Genomic DNA, 10,434 nt, shown 5'->3' on the forward strand with positions numbered 1-10,434 from the left:
CCATCTCTGTTAATTAAGGTTCGGATTCAATTCTTTGATAAAAAGTGCTTCCTTAAACCAACCAGGTGTTTCTCCTTGGGATCCTCTGATGTATTCCTTAATATCTGGTCTTTCGGTTTTCAATAAATTTAAAATCTAACTGTCTGCGACATGTTAGTCTCCAAACAGACAAAATATTAACATTTCTCAGTCTTTTCTTAATTAAACTGTTCGAATTTGTAAAAGAACTGGGAAGCGCCTGATTCCCGAGGCAAACGAGGCACCCTGAACGCGAAATACGTTCGTTGCATTCTAATTCGATTTGAAAATGAAAAGCGTATTCACACACCCGGTTCTTAGGTCAATACATGGTGTTAATGATGCTATAAAAGTAGCAGTTTTGTGTAAGTTTCTAGTTGACAAAGAAAATTAAAACGCCTGTCGTCTCGTCTAATATGCAGAGTTTAATCATTTTTTTCTGTGTTCAAATATATCGTGTGAAACCACCAAGGTGTCATCGAAGAGTCTACGGTTGTCTTCTACTACCTCAACGTGATTGACGGTTTCCGAGGCACAAACAAAGGTAACTTAGGCACCTTTTAAAAATATACGTTTTTTACGTTATATATACAGAGAATATAAATAAAAGGAAAAAAATTACTATGGAACATTTCACAATTTCGTAAGCCTAAAGCTAACACCTTTTCATAGCAATAATAAGAACTTTTTACAATAGACACGTTTAAAATGAATGTGTTAATGTATTTGCGTGAAATGTCTGCATGCAAAGATACCTCAAACAAAAGTAATTAAATTTCCTCAGTATTTCATTTAGCAAGGTAATTATACCGTTAACTGAGATTTTTCAAGAATATTAAAGATGCCATTTGAGAGACTCCTTTTCCCCGATCATGTAATAAAAAATTGGGAAACGCTTAACGTTTTCAGCCGAAAGAACAGCTTCGCTAATAAGGACGAGTGAAGACGTGAAAACGAAACTTTTTTTTGGTCTTTTTTTTATCGCCTATCGATGGTGTGACCCCGATCGCCGGCTCTACGTTTAATACGTTCAGTTTATAACACCTCAAGTCTACTGCTAAACTGATTAAATTTCACAAAACAGGGAAGACCGTGATGCGAAAGCGAAAATAAGCTACAAGTGCAAATTCTTGTGTTTTCTAACGAAATAATCGTGTCAATATGACATACATCATCAAATGCAAATCTTCGCTCTTTTGTAACAACCTTTGACATTTATTTTATAACTATTGACATATTACTCTCGGTAGAAAAAACTAGACTCGATACAATTTCTCAAAACGTTTTTGTTTCCTTATTAATGTATGAAGATCGCAAAAATAATCTATTGCCTTCTGCCGAATCGCCGTATGGTTTCCATTCGGTAAGGGGAAACAAAATAGCGTTGATATCTAAACAAAAGTTGTTGATCCAGATTTTTTTTTTCCCGTCTTGCTCATATATTAAGAGGTACTTTCCTGTACGTGAAGAAACTTGATACAAAAAAGACGTATACATGTGCTGCGGAAAAAAAGAATCATGTTAATATTTTTTTTTACAAATCTTTGCAGCTATCAACGTTACTTTTACAGGTTCCCGTTCAAACCTGTGAATTTTTCAGCTTTAGCTACTGTAGGTAACGTTGATAACTGTGGTGAAGTTAAACATTAGCATGCTTCCTGTATATATTACGAATAAGAGATTATAAAAATCTCGAGTTCAACCTTTTTTCTGTCGAAATAAGAATCCAGGCTCAATATTCTTTGCCTTTGCCACATGTCATATCGGGAAACGTCGACTATAAGAAACACTGGCAAGACCTGAGTGCGACAAAACGAGTTTTCAGCGCAAGGAAATTTGGGAACGTTGGGCCTCTATCGTGATTGGTCAATAGCCTTGATTACGCACGTAGATGATAGCTTAGCATGTGTCAATATTTTCAACTGGAGGTGGACGGGAAGGGGTGGGGCGAGGTTATTACGAAGACAAAGAAAAAAAAAAAAGGTCATGATTATTGCTCTTTTTTGAAATTTTACTTTTTCAGTTTTTTTTCCATGGACCGAAGATACTAAATACAAACAAATTTTGCCGGACTGAGTCCAATAAATGGCACAAACACTTGCTTTTAATCTTTAATGCGTAGTGTGAAATAAAAGATTAAAGAAACTCTGGTTTAGTCTGACAACTCTGGATCCCATTTGGACAATCTGGGATATTACATCAGATTAAACCCCAGATGTAAAATCGGATTAAGACTGGATATGCAAAAATATAATAACCGTGAAATTTGATAGCATAGTCTGAAAACAAGAACATATTCAGTCTACAGTCATCAAGTCGTCAGAGAAATAAAAATATCCTACACCAAGCATTGATTAAATATATTTATTCTCATCTTGAAAAGCAAGAAATATTCCGAAGATGCTTTCGGAGATTGCTCAAAAAATTTTCCTCGGAAATTCTGCTATACCATCAGATTCTGTAAATGAAATTCCGGACGCTTAATATCAAAAAACAAATTTCTCGGATTTCTCGGTTGCAAAAAGACCAGCAATTATGCGCCAAGTTGGCTATAACCAGCCTCATATCCTACAAGCGCGAATGGAATAATTGTTTTATTAAATTCCTAAACTCCAAAAATTTGATTTTTCTGAGGTGGGACGAAAGCAAGATCGTCAAAAATTTCCACTTTTTGATAAAACTCCTAGGAACTAAAAAACCAGGAAATAGAACTCGTATTATGGCCTAACTGGTATGCATTGCCATTGATTCCCTAAAAAATATAGAATTCTTGGAAAACGGCTCAGTTAGAATCAAAGACGTGACAACTTTTTCAGAAGAGTAGGATATCGCAATTTTCCGATATTTTTCCAAAGGGGGGAACAAGGCAAAATTGTCAAATTACTATGTAATGATTCTCCGAAGATCCCCCGAAATGGTAACCCGGACAATACAAAGAAAAAAACATCTTTATCTTCGTCGTCTGCCTCCGTCGAAAATATCCATTAATAACTTCTTTGCATGGCAATAATCTTTTGATTAAAGTTCGGCTATACTGTAGCTGCCATCAACCGAATTTTCAATTCAACGAAATGTCAGTCATTGTAGTGGATTGCCGTCGATTTCATAGTCTTCTTCTAGTTTCTTTAAAGGTAGATATCGGCCTCGACACCGTCTCCTTCTACCCTAGTAAGTTAACATTTACAGCGTATAAAGTCTTAGATTCCGCTCTCAAAAAGTTCTATTTATAATTGTTTGAAGGGCGTCATAGTAAGCGCAACGCGCATTCGATTTTTTTTCCAAGTTTCAGAAGATGCTTGTGGGTTATCACCAAACTTTATTTTAGGACGCGAGTAAATGCTTTACAAATACACTTTTGGAAGCGTCGCGGTACTTCGAATATTAAAGCTGATAATATAGCTGGACGGGGTTAAAGCCGGATGAATAAAATTCCCGGCTATATTGATCGCAGAACGTTTTCTTGCATCAATAGATCGACAAGGAAGTTACTTCAAATATTTTGAAATTATTGCTTTTATGACAAAAAATATGTTATTCGGGCCTCTTAAATTATATAAAAATGAAAATCTAATGTTAAATTAAAACGAAATATTTTGACGATGGCTATAAATGAAACAATTCACGTGCCTTTGAAAAAAGAAAAGAAAAGAATGTGCTATCAACATAACATGATATTTTTCATAAAATAGCAAGTAATATCATCGAAAGTTTTCTCTTGACGTGCTTATGGTAAGTCAGTTTCCAGTGTTTGAAAAAAAAGTGATGTGTACAATAAATTTAAAGCTTAATTTAAGTCGATTTATGTTTTAGCAAGGATATAGACCTATTTTACCTAATCATCGGAGTATAAAGCTTGAGAGATGTCGTGATCAGTATACCTTCACAATCCAGAAAATTCGTCGAAGGTTCATTGAAATGATTCTTTAAGAGGAGTGTTTTCAGTAAGTGAACATGTCGGATTTACGAATAACTGATATATAAACATGGCTAGATCAACCTAATTAGGCCTTAATTAAAAATGCATTCACTATGTTCTTCGGCGCGTCAAGATGAATGTAAGGAATCTTCAAATCCAAGTGACGCTTTTAAATCTTATGTCGGATTAGGGAATAAATTCATCCGTAAATCTCACGTCTTATTCTCAATTTCCGAAAAATGTTTCTTTTATCTCAGTTTCCAAATGCTAATACGATGATTTGGTGGTTTTGGTCAGACAGATTTGCTACATGTCTTCCGTTATCAAGCAGACCGGAAAAGTTCCTATTCACCTTTAACGAGGACTAACAAATGTAATCGCTAAGAAATGATGAGAGTTCCTAGTTTGGATGCAAAATTCACCAATTCCCTGACATTGGACGAAAAATCTAAATTACCTGAAAGCAAAAGAAACTCATCAATAAATTAGACCCATACAAGATTGGACGCATGAAAACTTCAAGCTTGCTCTTAATTCTGTGCTTTTGTGTGTCTTTTTCGCTCGATACGTTTTCTGCTCGCTTTAAACCTTTTTGCTGTACTACGGGCAGTAAATTACATGCGCAAAGATTAGCAATTACTTTTTAATTGCGCTAGACAGCTTGTTTGGATCAGCATAAATTCAAAGCTTTCGACTTTAACTTTAAAACCAAAGTGAATTTCTCTGACAAAGCTGTTTATTTCCAAAGACACCATTGAGAATCTTCTTTAAGGAATTACCAGGACTCCACCTTCTCACATTTCAAACCAATCCGTATTCAAGAGTTTCCCAAATTTTTGTCTACTTAATTTCTGATTTCTTTTGGATGGACGACTCGTTTGTCGGAACGACTTTAATTCAAGATTTCTGCAAAACCTAATGACGAATTCGCGAAAAGTTTGGCAAAACAGGCAACAGCCGTTGGCAGTCTCAAATTTTAGGCGAATGCGCATGCGCAGCATTTTGGCGGGTTCCTCTCAAAGACTTTCATTTCTAAAACGTAATAAAAACGAATTTATACCATATTTCAAAGAAAACGTTTTCGCCATACTCACCATATTTGTTGTGTTTTTCAAAATCCGTGCCGGCTTTCAATGAATTTCGCTGATGATATAGCTCAGCGGAAGAGCATCCGAACTGGCTACCGGAAGGTCGTGGGTTATCCTGCTCAGTGCAATGTATAACTCTCATTTTTTTCCGTGTATTCCTGAGTCACATCTCACTTGCCCAAAAAGGAAGCGCGAATACCGTCTAATCCGTGTTGTCATCATTTAAACATTCTTGTTGACTTTAAGAGCCGAGTATCAAAGGACACCTTTTTTTTCTTGATTTTATTTCTGCTTTCACTTGGTCCTCGATTGCGCGCTCTTCTCTATGGATTAAGCAATTGCAATTCTAGGTGCGTGTTATTTTACGTGCAACAACCAAAAACGTTTAGCGTTCTAGTTGATCTAAAGCTTAAGGACCTGAAGAAGGAATTCTCATCAAGTTTCCATCATCAACCACAGCCAATTATATTTCCATGTTGCAGCGCGAAAACCCCTTCATCCAGATACCTATTTTTCAAGATCTTCACGAATGTGGAGTCGAATGTGAACAAAGATCCTCAACAGGTGCAAAACTCAATTACAGAGCTTTTTCTTTTCGTTTTTTTTTTTTTTTTTAGGAGGACTGTAATTTACATTGAACAAAGGAACACCAAAGCGGAAACCCCTTTAACATAAAATTTCATTTTTCATCGAGATAGCATGCTTAAATGATTAAAAACAAAGCTTTGAGTAATTTCAAATTTAAGAAAGCGCATATTTACTAAGTTTTTTCACTATTGTTTTTTTGTTTCTTTTTTAAGTATTATTCGCTTTGTTCTTAAGGTATTAAGCGAACTGCGAAATGAAAGATTCAGGATATAACATCTTTTTTGCCATAAGAAAACTTTATGAATTTAAATATGGAAGAACTGCCACTCACGTTCAAAACGTAGTTGTTAATCAATTCGTTTTTTACTTTTTTCTGAGGATATACTAAAATATATACCTTGTACAGAGAGAGGCTTATTTCAATTCAAACATGTTAAAAGCAAATCCTTCTCATCGTCAATCTAAAGCCCTCATACAAGCTTTCTCATATTTTAAAACCTTTTTGTAATTTTATACCCAAGCAAGCGAACATGAATGTAAATTATTCTTGTTTTGAACATCGGCTCCTTGAGACGCATTAGACCTGCAACCATATTCTAGCTTAGTAAATAATTCATTTTAGCCTTCACGCAATTTTGACAGTATATGATGGGTGTTGATATGTACGCAAGAGGGGAAACTGAATGACACACAGTGCAGTATCGTTTTGGGGTTGATCATTGTTTATCAGTGGAACAAAGTAGAAATGCCGCGTAGAAAATTAAATGGCTTATCCTAAATTTATCACAGGGCGCAAAGTGGCGAGTCATCCAAATGTCTGCCACATTGAAATTGTTAATTATGACTACATTTTTCTACGGACCAGGTTAGGAATGTTCATTTTGTTCTGTGCGTTTATATGGGCTCTCTCTCTCTCTCTTCAGGAGAAACAAACTAAAACAAGAAAATAAAGACCTGGCACTCAATTTACAATCCCCTCCTGCTTTTCCTCAGTATTCATTTAAGCCTAATTTCAATTGGTGCAATGTAAGCAGCCTCTTCCTGATGCGATGATGACCTCTTTGAAGCGGCGCTCTTAAATTTGAAAAATGAAGTTATTGCGTTTTTAAATTTCGAAAGATCACACGCAAAAATGGTGTGTTGTCTACCTCGCTTCATGTTTTTAAAACTACTTTGTAGGTTTAAAACTAAATTGACATGGACGATCTATTTTAAAATCCTTCCTTTTTTCGCTACAAGGCTTAATGTCCTTCAAGGTCAGTTCCAAAACCTGCAGATCGTCAAGAAACTTTCAAATTAATCATTTGACTGGGACTCCTTATTAACTGTCGTACCAAGAAAGTCATGCGTACTTATAAGGAAGGCATCAACAAATATTAAATATGTTAGAAAAAATAGCAATTACCTAAACGAGCTTGCTGATGGTCGACCCAGTTCGACCTCGAGCCGCCCCTTGGTCTTCTATGAACAGCAGCTCGATCGGGAAGTCATTGAGGTCAACTTACCTGTGTTGCCTTCAAAGGAAATTAGATCAACAAACAGACAACTTAAAAGTCATTTTCAAAGCCAAAATCCTTACGAATCCCTTAATTTCTTTCACTTTTTTTCGAGGGTCTAAACGGTACGTTCGAGAAAATTTTGGAAAAGGCATTGCATTATGGGAATGACGTCAGCGCTCTAAAAGACTTGGGTATTCGCGTGCGGAACTGCACCCACTTCTCATTAAGGTCTAAACGTTGAAGTGTTAGCTTTGTTTATGACGTATGTTTCTCTCGCTTTGCGCACATTATCACGACTTAAGTGAATAAGTGCGAGTGGAATTAGTGAATTGATGTCTTTTAGCGGTGCAGTTTTTTAAAAGTATTTATATAGCTGATTCGATCCTTCTCCAGGATCTGGCGTGCTTTTAAGTCTGGTCCTTGAATTGCTTACACAGTTACACTTTTAAATGTCCGATAAACATATTAGTATTTTTCATGTGTTTCCTCTGACAAAAAAAATACCTTTACGCTATTAATTTAGTGCCATTTTGTCTTGGTATATCTTCGATGTACATGCACCTTTCACAGAAAATATCTTTGAATACTTCAAGTAACGATCTTTAGACATGCATGAGTATGGGAACATCGTGATACTGTACTTTTAACGGCTTTTAAGAGGGTAGAACTTATAAATGAGATCTCCTGCGAACAAAACCCAATCAGATATACTGTCTGAAAGTGCATTAACTTGTCATTTCTATATCGCCTTTTTTAAAAAAATCCCAGTTCGGTGTTTGCTTTTGTTAAAAAAAAAAACAGTGAAAATCCGTCGATAGTCGAAGCAAAGAATCAAAGGAGACTGCACCAACACAGCGTTTATAAAAAATTGCATAAATTGCCCAAAGGGACTGATGATAGTCCAGTCCTTTTATCATAATTGCATTTGTTTTCTTGTTGATGGTTGGAATATCTCCGCAGCTGCCTGCTGTAAAATAAAGCAGTGATTCTAACACAGAAGAAAAATATTCTTGCTTAAAATAACAACCATAAATTATAGTTAGTATTAAGTAAATAGAGCTCTGGAAATAAATTTTATTTCAAAGATCTCATCGACAAAGGGCAGAGAGAAATACCGTAACCAGGATAACAAACTTTTTTTTACAGTGGACTTAGTCGAGTACACAAATCATGATATAGCCATGTGTACAGCTTGCCGTCGGAACTGAAGAAGTCCAATTGATTTGATGTTGATGATCTTACGACGATTTTCACAGTAGTTCTGCGGAATCTCAGCTTAAATGCAAACCGCCAAAGTCTGTGCCTTTCAACTTCAGTCGATGTGAAAAGAAGAAGAATTTTTCTGAAGCATCTTAGCGGGCAGGAATCTTAAATTCTTGAATCTGATTGGCTAATCGCACGCTCGTAGCCGGTCCAGCTTTTTACGATACGGACCACGGTCCGAAATCTGTTCCGTGCTGAAACTGTCGTGGCTAATTGAAAATGTTTTTTTTACTACGGCGCGACGAAACATTGGATTTCACCTCTTAAAATGCAAGTTTTCACTTACTAACCGTTGCAATGAGAAGGAAAAACATCAGTAATGTAATGAAAGGCCTGGATATTCTTCAAAAAGGCGAGTATTCACATGATTTTGCTGACAACACTTCGCTGGTTTGCTGTTTTCGAGCAAACTGTTGACACGCCTTTGAACTTAAAACAACTTTTTGAACTAGGGCTTTCGGTTGACATCCTTTATTTTCTTTGGAGTTCTATTTTTTAATCTTGTTTTATATTGCTTCATTTAAGAATATACGGATTCCTAGCTAAAATAGGCAAACAAGCACATCGCGACGCCATGGTTTTTCGCTTTCTTGCTTTTCGTGAACTGTTGACATGCCGCTTCACTAAAACGACTGACTGCAGAGAAGTCTTTTGAGCTCAGTTTTTCGGTTGACATCCGTTATTTTCTTTAGAGTTCTATTTTATAATCTCGTTCTATTTTGCTTCATTAAAGAAAATACTGATTCGTCGCTAAAATAGTCAAACAAATCACAACGTTGTGAGCTAATGTCAACAAGTTTTTCTTGACACTGATTTCTGAAGGACTTGACAGAGAACAATGATGAACCCTTGAAATAGTAAGATATGAAGACAGAGACAGATGTTTGCGTATTTTTCACTAAATTTGTTCCTCCTGTTTTAAGAAATTTCGTTTTATTTTCAACAAGACAAAGCATTTTAATACGTAGAAAATGTCCGGCTTACGCATCTCACTCATCTTCTTCATGTTTCGCATCATCTTATAGGTTTCTGTATTCATACATTTATCCATTCAGTCTCAACATTACATCAAAGCAGGGAACGAAGAACTGTACTACCATGGCACTTGCCGGTACTCGAACTCGGGCCCTAACTCTAACCTGATCCTAATTTTTCTCCAGGCTTAATTTGGGCTCCCAAGAATATTTTCTTCAATTCATCTGAGTGCGTACTCGATCAACCTACAACCCTGGTCAAAACGTCTTGGGACACTTACGAAAATGAGGCGCGTAAACACACCATGCTTATGAAAAGTGTATTTAACCTGTTATAAATGCTTGGAAATGTTGTGAAAAGAGCCTGTTTCTGCTGTCCCCCCTTCCCCTCAGCAATGTTGATTGTGTTGAAAAAGATTTGAAGCCATAACGTCAACACTGAGCCGGGGGGGGGGACGGGGGGAGGGAAAATGCATCATTTTCACCAGCTGTTGTGTTAATGTCCCAAGAGTATTGACCAGGGTTGTAGGTATAATGAGGATAGATAAAAGGTAAAACGGATTCAACCTGAGAACAGATTTTGCTGACATTTATGCATTGATTTCAATCTAAGTGGCTTCATAGCTCAGATGTTAGAGCATTGTACCGACATCGCACAGGTCATGGGTTCGAATTCCGTTGAACCCTGATTTAATAGAAGCCTGGGAGCGAGGATAATTCAAGAATATCGAGTAACTTATCAGTTTACGCATTATATAGGTACAAAGTAACGCCCCATCAATTTCTTTCCAAGTTGCGAATCGTCAACAATTAATCATCGTGTTACCAACTACAGAATTAAACTGAACCAGTCTAATGTGGTACCTTTGGGAAGATTTCAGCGCAACTATTGGCGTCTTTTGGCTTGGTTTTGGAAGGCTGATTGATGCAAGCCAAATCGCTGCAGTTTTAAAAGACCAATCAGATCCCAGGAAGAAACTAAATTCTGCTAAAGTGTTTGTCTGAGAGACTGAAATTTTCTTTTATTGCCATAATTTAATGCGGCACCAGGTGCTGTAATTTACTGATGCATTTAATGAAAGAATTTA

At 36.4% G+C, this 10,434-nt stretch overlaps 1 protein-coding gene across 11 annotated transcripts in view; it reads right to left on the reverse strand.

The window, feature by feature from the left end:
• Positions 1-10,434, reverse strand: part of LOC138049124 (neuropeptide FF receptor 2-like) — a 63,900-nt gene that overhangs the window by 8,616 nt on the left and 44,850 nt on the right. Inside the window, exons 1-2 of one of the 11 annotated variants that reach the window (XR_011132304.1) lie at positions 3,851-3,957; positions 429-1,518 (exon numbers count right to left, since the gene is read on the reverse strand). The exons of 4 other annotated variants lie outside the window; for them this stretch is intronic. The gene's annotated coding sequence lies outside the window, so the exon portion shown is untranslated. Of the gene's footprint in view, positions 1-428; positions 1,519-1,721; positions 1,811-3,850; positions 3,970-5,028; positions 5,431-7,015; positions 7,148-10,210; positions 10,287-10,434 lie in introns of those variants that run through there. 6 more of the 11 variants (XR_011132303.1, XM_068895263.1, XM_068895264.1 and 3 more) reach the window with 6 other exon arrangements.

Source organism: Montipora capricornis, chromosome 5 (genome assembly GCF_036669925.1).
Source record: "Montipora capricornis isolate CH-2021 chromosome 5, ASM3666992v2, whole genome shotgun sequence".
NCBI classification, from domain to species: Eukaryota; Metazoa; Cnidaria; class Anthozoa; order Scleractinia; family Acroporidae; genus Montipora; species Montipora capricornis.